Genomic DNA, 11455 nt, shown 5'->3' with positions numbered 1-11455 from the left:
CTTTCTTTCCAGTGCCTTCTTCCTTATGTTAGCACATGCCAGTTTCTTCTTTTCTTCCATAGCTGAATCAGTAAGACTAGGGAAGTCTACAAGATCGAACAAGATATTATTTGGCCTAATTCCACACATTAGTTCTACAGGTGCAAACCCTGTGGCTTCATGCTTAAGATGGTTAATGACCTCCTCAAAATATTCGATATAGTTGGTCCACTCAGAATGTTTCTTGTGACAGTAAGTCCTACATAACCTGTTTAGTTCCTTCATAATTCTCTCACACATATTGCCTTGAGGAAAATAAGCTGAAATTTTAATATGCTCTACCCCATGTTGTTTTAGGCACTCCTCAAATTTCGTAGAAATAAACTGAGGCCCATTGTCCAATAATATAGCTTTGGGCACTCCTATATTTACAAAGTAATCCTTTTCCAATTTGGTTACTATTACTTTAGAATTATCTTTCTTAATGTGGTAAAATCTAATGTACTTGGAGAAACCATCTACCTTTACGAAACAATATTCACAACCACCTCGTGACACTGGTAGTGGTCCAAATAAGTCCACAGCTACTAAATCCAGTCGATTCTGTGGTCCTACAGAATACATCTGACCTTGAATAATTTTATTGTTGGCTCTTACTTTCTGACACTGGTCACATGATTGTAATCGCCGTTGCACCCTTCTCCACATATTAGTAAAGATCACTACTTCATTTAACTTAGCAATACACTTACGAGCTCCATAGTGTCTGTACTTACAGTGTATATAGTCAATTAATGCATCAACATGCTGTTCTGGAAAATAGATTTTCCAGTTCTCCTCAGGAATTTTTCTATGCCTAAATAAGACATCTTTATGCACCTTGCAGTGTACAGATAATTTTGGAAAGTCAGTATGACCTAATCTGCTTTTCACTAATTTAATACTGTCATCTTGGTTTTGCTCCCTTCGCAGATTCTTACAAATACGTTTGATTGAACCATCATCCTGCAACTGCATGATTGCCAACAATACTTCATTACATTCTTTATTACAGATGGAATTCCCCTCTGGTCCGTTGTCTTTCACACTTCTTGATAAGGCACCCGTCACAATGTTCTCCGAACCCTTAATATAGATCATCTTATACTTAAATTGTTGTACATACAGGGACCATCTCCTTAGTCTAGTATGCTTAAGTTGACAGGAGTCTAGATAGGTGAAGGCACTATAGTCAGTGAAGATTAAAACCTCATGTCCTAAGAGCCAAAAATAGAAAGCTAATACCGCTAGCTCAGATATACTACAATTCTTTTCTGCTTGTTGAAGGGACCTACTTGCAAAAGCAATGGTTTTGTGTACTTCTTCTTCTCCTTCTTTCTCAATTTGAAACAGTTCAACTCCCAATCCATATCCACATGCATCAGATCCTAAACAGAATGGTTTCGAAAATTCTGTGTGGTTTAAGATTTTATTATTAACTAAGGTTTCCTTTAGATCTTCGAAAGCCTTCTGACATTCAGTAGTCCACTTGTATACTACATTCTTCTTTAATAGTTCTATTAGGCAGGGAGCATTAAACAATTGGCCAGACTCAAATTTTCTGTAAAAATCAAACAGACCAAACATCCCCTTCAGTGCTTTGCGTGTTGTTGGTGCAGCATAGTCTTGGATAGCTCTAATCTTCTCTGGGTCAGGCATGATACCTTCTCTGCTCACTACATGCCCCAAGAATTTTATCTCCTTCTTTGCAAAATCAGTTTTATCCAATTTTAATTTCATGCCCCCGACTTTTATTGCTTTCAATACCTTATCTAACAATACACAATGTTCTTCCCACGTTGGTGTTGACATTATAACGTCATCCACATACACTGTTACCCTTCTTAACAAATGGTCCGCTAACACTTGTGATATAGCTCTTACAAAGGCACATACACTTATATTTAGTCCAAACGGCACCACCTTGTATTGATAACATCTACCTTCAAATAAAAACGCCGTTTACTTTCTTGACTGTTTGGCTAAGGGAACATTCGAATACCCACAGGTTACGTCTATAGATGTGAAGTAATTTGCGCCTTTAAACTTCTGCAGCAGTTCTTCTATATTTTCTGATCTGTCACTCTCAGGTAATACTATTTTATTCAACGCTCTAGCATCTAATACTAATCTAATCGAACCATCCTTCTTTGGTACTATTACCAGCAGGTTGTTGTAAACACTTATTGCTCTTTCAATGATTCCCCACTCTAGCATATTCTGAATCAGGTCATGTACCGCTTCCTTGTGCACTTCAGGAACTGCAAACGGGTTTTTGAAGAAATGGGCATCCTTTTGCACTGTCAAAAAACACTCGAAATCTTTAACTAGCCCTGGGGGATCTTAAAATACTTCTACATGCTTAGTTACAATTTGTCTTAAGTCATTCCCTTGTCCCTCATCTATTTCGCTTAATTCCTGTAATTTGTCATCAATCCTTTCTCTGACACTATCCAGCTCAGACGGATCCACTTCTTTACCTCCACCGTACTCATTGTAGCCTTCCATCAGTTTTGTGGACTTGCAAATACGGATTGGAAAGTCATTCAGTTCTGTATCGTCACATCGTCTCTTACCTATAAAGGGTATTGTTATAAGGCTACCACTAATTCTAACCATTACATCATTTGTTTCGAAATTTACCCATCCTTCATATTTACTAAGAAAATCAGCACCCACCAGCATGTCTACGCTTAGTCCACTTATTACTAAGAAGTTCTGCTTAATTACTACCCCCTTTACAACTATGGGTAGGAATACTTCTTGCTTTACCACCTTCTTGGTTTTTCCTGTTGCTACAATTATATTTAAGCCACTTACTGGCATCTTTACTACTTGTTTATTATCTGGGAGTCCATTCACAAAATTTTCTGACATAGCACACACCTCTGATCCTGTATCTATTAAACACTTTACCTTTTCATTTAATACACTTAATTCTATTATTGGCTGTCCTAAGTACTTTTTTGATTTCAGGTTTTACTTCATCTAATAAATCCTGCACCGTTTCCCTTCTGTCAAAACCTGTCTTCTGGGTGGATATCACATTCACGCTTACAGGGTCTCCCTCATGCTTAATATTATCCCTATTATTAGTAGCAGCTTCTACCAGTCTCTCCACTAGTGCTAAATCGAAACATCTCTCTAGTGTTTCTCTTCCTTTACTCACCTCTGTTTCTGCGACCCTACCCCGGTGTTGTCAGCAATATATATATCCTCCACTTCTTCCTTCTTCTCTTCTTCTTCACGACCCTCAACTACTTCAAGTAACCTATTAAGCACATCTTTGACCTCTGCTTCATTTCTCTTTCCACCACTGTCAGACAGATCCTCATCTGTTTCACTGTGCAGATTTGCCTTCACCTCCTGATTCAAAACCTTATTATCAGTACTTACTTCTTCGACAAGTGTGTTCTTTTTCTTATTGTTAATATTACTGTGCCCCATTAACTCTACTTTAATTAATTCTGCTGTCTCTTGTTGCTCCCCGTTATTCTTCCCTTCTTTCGTAGCAACTATATTAATGCTAGGTGGTTTTACTGGTGCCTTTCTTATGAATGGTTTTGTCAGCGGGTTTAACTGGGAATGCCGTTGTCTACGAACGCTAGCATAATCGTAGACAGCCACATGTTTTCCGACCGCGGTGCGTCACCGCTAACTGACGTCCTTCGCCAGCTGGTTGCGTCACCTCCTGACATCTGTCGGCCGTCTCCATACTGCCCCTGGTCACTGAACCGATTATCATATGTCCTGCCTCTCCCTTGTGACCTGCCTCGATATCCGCCTCCTCTCTGCAGACTCATTCTGCTTATGTTCACATCAGTGCGATTGTCATTCTGCCTAACAGGAGGGCGATACTCTCTTCTCGCGCTTTCCCCCTCTTTGAGTACTGATTCAACGCGTTCTAGATATTGTGCAAATTTATCTACAATGTCTCTAGGTGCAGATATTATTTTATTCTTCCAATTCCAGGGTAACTTATTTTCTACCCCCAAAATGATTTGCTCCGTTTCTACTTTATTACTAAGATAGGATAGAGTAGTTACCCACCTTTGTACAAATCTTTTTATTCCTTCTTTCTTGGGGTCGTATTTTTCCCCAGACCAGAAACGGTTAAGTACATCCATTTGCTTTCGCTTACCCCAGTACTCCTCAAAGAAAGCATGTTTAAATTCCTGTAATTTAGTATATTTTTCTGAGGCCAAGTTCCCCCAGATTCTTGCCTCCCCCATTAAGTTTGAAGTAATAAATCCGATAGTCTGCTTATCACTCCACACTTTAGGCAAGATATCCTCAAAGTCATTCCAAAACTCACGTTGATGTACACTTTTATTGGGATCAAACTTGAGAAACTGTCGATGCGTGACATAAGCAATCTCAGTGGATTCTACTATTCCACTAGACATAATGCTACCACTATTGTTAGTAACACATTGCCCTACTTTTGTTAGCCAACAGTCATGCTCACACAATTACTCATTCATACTTTCACTGAATTGATTAATATGAGTTTCCAAGCCAGTGACTTCATTTATTACCTGAGGCCCAAGTTTGTCACACTTATCTTTATTTTCCTTCAATTTACATTCTAGGGCAGCGGGATTTATTTCTACCTCTTTGATATATTCACGAGCCTTGACTATTTCTGTATTTACACGCACTTTAAATTCCTGTTGGTCATCAGTAACTTGTTCGATGTGTGTAGTTAATTCACTTTTAACTTGAACAATAGTTTGCGTACATTCCTGTTTAACCTGATTTATTTCAATTTTTACATTATTACTAAGCACTGCCATGTCGTGCTTCCAACAATCTCTTAGATCTGAAATTTTTGAATCCAGTTTAGATTCTGTTTCCTCACCCATATTACTCATTTTTGACTCTAACCCACTCATTTCTGAACCTATCTCAGAACCCATTTTTGTCATATCAGAACATAATTTGGTCATATTAGCTTCCATCTCCTCACTTAATGAGGTACCCATTTTCGTCATATTAGAATCCATTTTCGTCATATTAGCATCTAAACCATTCAATTTTGCCAATAGACTCATTAACATACCTGCCACAATATCTTTCTACATCTACATCTACATCTACATCTACATTGATACTCCGCAAGCCACCCAATGGTGTGTGGCGGAGAGCACTTTACGTGCCACTGTCATAACCTCCCTTTCCTGTTCCAGTCGCGTATGGTTCGCGGGAAGAACGACTGTCTGAAAGCCTCCGTGCGCGCTCTAATCTCTCTAATTTTACATTCGTGATCTCCTCGGGAGGTATAAGTAAGGGGAAGCAATATATTCGATACCTCATCCAGAAATGCACCCTCTCGAAACCTGGCGAGCAAGCTACACCGCGATGCAGAGCGCCTCTCTTGCAGAGTCTGCCACTTGAGTTTGCTAAACATCTCCGTAACGCTATCACAGGTACCAAATAACCCTGTGACGAAACGCGCCGCTCTTCTTTGGATCTTCTCTACGTCCTCCGTCAACCCGATCTGGTACGGATCCCACACTGATGAGCAATACTCAAGTATAGATCGAACGAGTGTTTTGTAAGCCACCTCCTTTGTTGATGGACTACATTTTCTAAGCACTCTCCCAATGAATCTCAACCTGGTACCCGCCTTACCAACAATTAATTTTATATGATCATTCCACTTCAAATCGTTCCGCACCCATACTCCCAGATATTTTACAGAAGTAACTGCTACCAATGTTTGTTCCGCTATCATATAATCATACAATAAAGGATCCTTCTTTCTATGTATTCGCAATACATTACATTTGTCTATGTTGAGGGACAGTTGCCACTCCCTGCACCAAGTGCCTATCCGCTGCAGATCTTCCTGCATTTCGCTACAATTTTCTAATGCTGCAACTTCTCTGTATACTACAGCATCATCCGCGAAAAGCCGCATGGAACTTCCGACACTATCTACTAGGTCATTTATATATATTGTGAAAAGCAATGGTCCCATAACACTCCCCTGTGGCACGCCAGAGGTTACTTTAACGTCTGTAGACGTCTCTCCATTGATAACAACATGCTGTGTTCTGTTTGCTAAAAACTCTTCAATCCAGCCACACAGCTGGTCTGATATTCTGTAGGCTCTTACTTTGTTTATCAGGCGACAGTGCGGAACTGTATCGAACGCCTTCCGGAAGTCAAGAAAAATAGCATCTACCTGGGAGCCTGTATCTAATATTTTCTGGGTCTCATGAACAAATAAAGCGAGTTGGGTCTCACACGATCGCTGTTTCCGGAATCCATGTTGATTCCTACAGAGTAGATTCTGGGTTTCCAGAAATGACATGATACGCGAGCAAAAAACATGTTCTAAAATTCTACAAGAGATCGACGTCAGAGATATAGGTCTATAGTTTTGCGCATCACCCCATCATTTACTGCTACAATGTCTCGATTAATATTAGCTACTGCCACAGATAGATCTGAAACACTGGGATCTGGCACATTCTGTTCCACCTCCAAAAAAATGGTTCAAATGGCTCTGAGCACTATGGGACTTAACATCTGTGGTCATCAGTCCCCTAGAACTTAGAACTACTTAAACCTAACTAACCTAAGGACATCACACACATCCATGCCCGAGGCAGCATTCGAACCTGCGACCGTAGCAGTCGCGCGGCTCTGGACTGAGCGTCTAGAACCGCTAGACCACCGCGGCCGGCCCGTTCCACCTCCGATCCATAATTAACACTTAATGACTCTGTCAAACTACTACTGAAATTGAGTTGGGACACACCCAAGCTAAAGTTCATGGCATCAAAAATCTCTTCCCCTTGTTCTTTCCCCCTATCTACCCTCAGTTCATCCTCTACATTTGTTTGCTTACACTCAGCCATTTTATTCAGTTTTTTTTTCACACACATGCACACAAAGTTTTAAAAACCACACTACTTAACTTTGCGCTTCTGATGTCTCCAACACGGCTAGCTGAGGCTGCGGGTCCGATCACCATGCACTGGGCCGCCGTACCAGTTTACGGGCCACCACTCCGGTCAGCGCTGCCAACTGCTTCCGCTGCCGCCGTCGCGTCGTCTCGTAGCTAGTAGTCTGCCAGATGTCGCCATTATTAGCTACTTCAGTCGGCGCGATATAACCGCAAAATTCATCCGCCAAGCACATCAAACACGTTCACAGTTCATGGGCTATCACTGTCTTTCTGTCCACGTGGCGATAGTTCACTCTTAATATTTGTCCTTTCCCCAGTTCCTATTTATTCGCGAGCACTTTCTTATCGTCGGGTTACACACACACTACTGCCTTTAATGAAATGTTTCATTATCTTTCCCGGCCGATGCACCAATTGCGACGGATTTTTTTTTCGTGCGTGCGTGCGATGCACCAATTGCGACTGATTATATGTTGCTGCTGCAATGCAATTTCTTTTATAACTTTTTTTTTCACCTACCTCTTTACAGCGGTAGATCTTCGCACGTAAACTCCTGACTGCAGCTACTTACGAGATCACAGAAAAGCAGTGTTGAGGAAACCGTAACCTCATAGCTGCACGCCAGAGGCCGCTATAAGTAAATTATCACAACACTCTAAAGTTTTCATAAACAGTTTCTGGTCACTACTAGATACCATTAACACTGGACCATAACGCGGAAGTCATCCCAAGACTTCATCTTACACATAATGTGAAAAGTCACATCCAACATAACAGCCTCCAATCAAAGCTAGCTCGCGACTCCCCTTCTCACTCTCCCACTACTCAAACTATATCTCTTCGCTAGGCGGCCAACCGTCTCGCTTCTCATTGGCTGTCAGCACTTACGACCAATGACAGCTCACTTCTAGGGCGCGGCTCGTGCCAAAATCTAGCAAGCAACAACCACTTCTCTAGGCTCATTGACGTCGTCAAATTAAGTAACACAAAACTCTCTAATTAAATAAACAAAACAAAATGAACTACAGGATACATATTTGGACATCCGACATTCACTAGTAGGGGAATCACTAGTGGATTCGTTCCCACGTTACAGAGTTGGAACACTTGGCAGTTCCTGTAGAGAATTACATGAATGATTTTTAATAATGCCGAACGTCCCACATACTCTCATGTACACATTCTCATTCACACACACCCTAACACACAATACACGTATTTACTTAGAATTCTTGAAATTATTATTATAAAAAAGTTACAGAGGCTTTCTGAAACTAAAAACTTTCCAAATTTATATATGAACACTGAAAGTGTTCTCAGATCATCGTACATAGTCACTGAGGGTGAACTATTACATCACTGCATTTATTTAAATTCTTGACTGTCGGAAATTACGTTTTTTTGGGGGGGAATTTTACTAACTTCTAAAATAAAACTATTTTTGATCTCAGACTTTGACATGTTGTTTGCTTTCAGAACAGAAGGATGTACATCAAATATGACGTACCTCAGGTTATTCCTTTATTGTTGTTGTTGCTGTGGTCTTCAGTCCTGAGACTGGTTTGATGCAGCTCTCCATGCTACTCTATCCTGTGCAAGCTTCTTCATCTCCCAGTACGTACTGCAGCCTACATCCTTCTGAATCTGCTTAGTGTATTCATCTCTTGGTCTCCCTCTACGATTTTTACCCTCCACTCTGCCCTCCAATACTAAATTGGTGATCCCTTGATGCCTCAGAACATGTCCTACCAACCGATCCCTTCTTCTAGTCAAGTTGTGCCACAAACTCCTCTTCTCCCCAATTCTGTTCAATACCTCCTCATTAGTTATGTGAGCTCTTGATATTCATACAAGTGGTTCTCTTTTCTCCAAAGGTCTCTTTAAATTTCCTGTAGGCAGTATCTATCTTACCCCTCGTGAGATAAGCCTCTACATCCTTACATTTGTCCTCTAGCCATGCCTGCTTAGCCATTTTGCACTTCCTGTCGATCTCATTTTTGAGGCGTTTGTACTCCTTTTTGCCTGCTTCATTTTCTCCTTTCGTCAATTAAATTCAATATTTCTTCTGTCACCCAAGGATTTCTAATAGCCCTCGTCTTTTTACCTACTTGATCCGCTGCTGCCTTAACTACTTCATCCCTCAAAGCTACCCATTCTTCCTCTACTGTATTTCTTTCCCCCATTCTTGTCAATTGTTCCCTTATTCTCTCCCTGAAACTCTGTACAACCTCTGGTTCTTTCAGTTTATCCAGGTCCCATCTCCTTAGATTCCCACCTTTTTGCAGTTTCTTCAGTTTTAATCTGCAATTCATAACCAATAGATTGTGGTCAGAGTCCACATCTGCCCCTGGAAATGCTTTACAATTTAAAACCTGGTTCCTAAATCTCTGTCTTACCATTATATAATCTATCTGAAACCTTTTAGTATCTCCAGGGTTCTTCCATGTATACAACCTTCTTTCATGATTCTTGAACCAAGTGTTAGCTATGATTAAGTTGTGCTCTGTGCAAAATTCTATCAGGCGGCTTCCTCTTTCATTTCTTAGCCCCAATCCATATTCACCTACTACGTTTCCTTCTCTTCCTTTTCCTACTGCCGAATTCCAGTCACCCATGACTATTAAATTTTCGTCTCCCTTCACTATCTGAATAATTTCTTTTATGTCATCATACATTTCTTCAATTTCTTCGTCATCTGCGGAGCTAGTAGGCATATAGACTTGTACTACTGTCATAGGCGTAGGCTTCGTGTCTATCTTGGCCACAACAATGCGTTCACTGTGCTGTTTGTATTCCTTTATTAGTTATTAATATTTTTAGCTTCGTATAATGTTAGTGGCCTGCCAGCGCTACTCCACTGCTTTCACACGCACAGCTGCAACAGATGGTCGTGACGTCAGTGTGCAGGAAACAACTCGTCCGTTACTGACCGTATAATACTCTACAGGCTTACATTGCAGCCCACATACATTCTGAAGTAAAGCTTTTAATAGACAAATGGGCGTTCGCGCACTAGTTGCGACGTCACACACACTGTCCAGACCCAGATCCATAAGACTTATCTGTGGGAGGGTTGGAGGCTCTTGTGTACGAAACTGCGGTAGAAGATGTACAGAGTCTTTGTGCCCATATTGTGGCAGGTAGTAAAACAATACGCAATTCTCCAGGGTTACATTAGTGCATCAGGGATTCAATGTTGTTAGTTTCTCAATTCTGATACAAGTATTTGTATCATACATGGCATAAAATCATTTACACCATTCGCACTGGATTATGAATTGATGTTATGTGACATCCAGTGTGTACGCACCCTTAAGTGACGGTGATGTGATGTGACGGTCCATTGACATCTAGTGTGAATCGATCTTTACAAGTACAAAATGTAGTCAAATGAGAGCAAATATAAATTAGTCAATCAAAATCAACCACATCCATAGACTGGCGCAGCTTTTCATCGTTGTGCAGAGTAAAGATAGTTGATTATTTCTATTAAATAAATTAGAAGCATTAGGAATAAGAGGGGTAGCTAACGACTGGTTTCGATCATACCTAACAGATAGGACACAAAGAGTAGAGATAACACATACTTCAAATAGATCTAAATATTTAGTAAAACAATTATCAGAACCAAAGTACATTAATATAGGGGTTCCACAAGGTAGCATGTTAGGACCAATACTGTTCTGTTATACATCAATAACTTTCCGAGTAGTGTTACTCATGTTGAAAAAATCCTCTTCGCTGATGACAGCAATATTATAGTTACTGAGAAAACAAGAGAACACCCTGCCAAGAAAGCAAATGAAACTCTCAAGAAAGTTTATGATTGGTCAATAAGTAATAAAGTGACACTGAACATAACAAAAACTAATGCAATGAATTTCAGTTTGAAGAGGACAAATGACAATGATAAATTAAATGTAGATGGCACCTCTAAAGACTGTGTAACAAAATTTCTAGGAATGAATATTGACTCTCAGTTGAAGTGGTGTGAACACGCAAAGGTACAACAGAATATCATCAGTATGTTATGCCCTTAGAATCCTCTCTTCAGTGTGTAACATACAGTGTCTTTTAGTTACATATTATTCTTATGTACACTCAGTTCTTAGCTATGGAATTCTTTTTGGGGAACAAATGCACAAAATATGAACACAATTTTCAGACTACAGAAAAGAGCCATAAGAATAATTACCAAAAATACTAGTTGAGCTCATTGTAAAAATCTGTTCAGAACACTCAGGATTTTAAGTGCTCCATGTGAATACATTTACCAGTCAGTTGCACACATCAAAAATAACATTGGTACTAACTGTACGATCAGCTCTGTCCATGACCATGCAACAAGAGATAGACTCAACATACATTTACCAAGAAAAAAATAAACATAAAACTCAAAACAGAATTTTCTACCAAGGAATAAAACTGTACAATAAATTGCCAAAAGAGATTAAAGAAATTGCCAAAATACACTTATTTAAAAAGGCAGCTAAAAATTACATGTTATGCAATACATTT

Source organism: Schistocerca piceifrons, chromosome 1 (assembly GCF_021461385.2).
Source record: "Schistocerca piceifrons isolate TAMUIC-IGC-003096 chromosome 1, iqSchPice1.1, whole genome shotgun sequence".
Classification (NCBI taxonomy): Eukaryota; Metazoa; Arthropoda; class Insecta; order Orthoptera; family Acrididae; genus Schistocerca; species Schistocerca piceifrons.
This window is presented reverse-complemented; position numbering follows the sequence as displayed.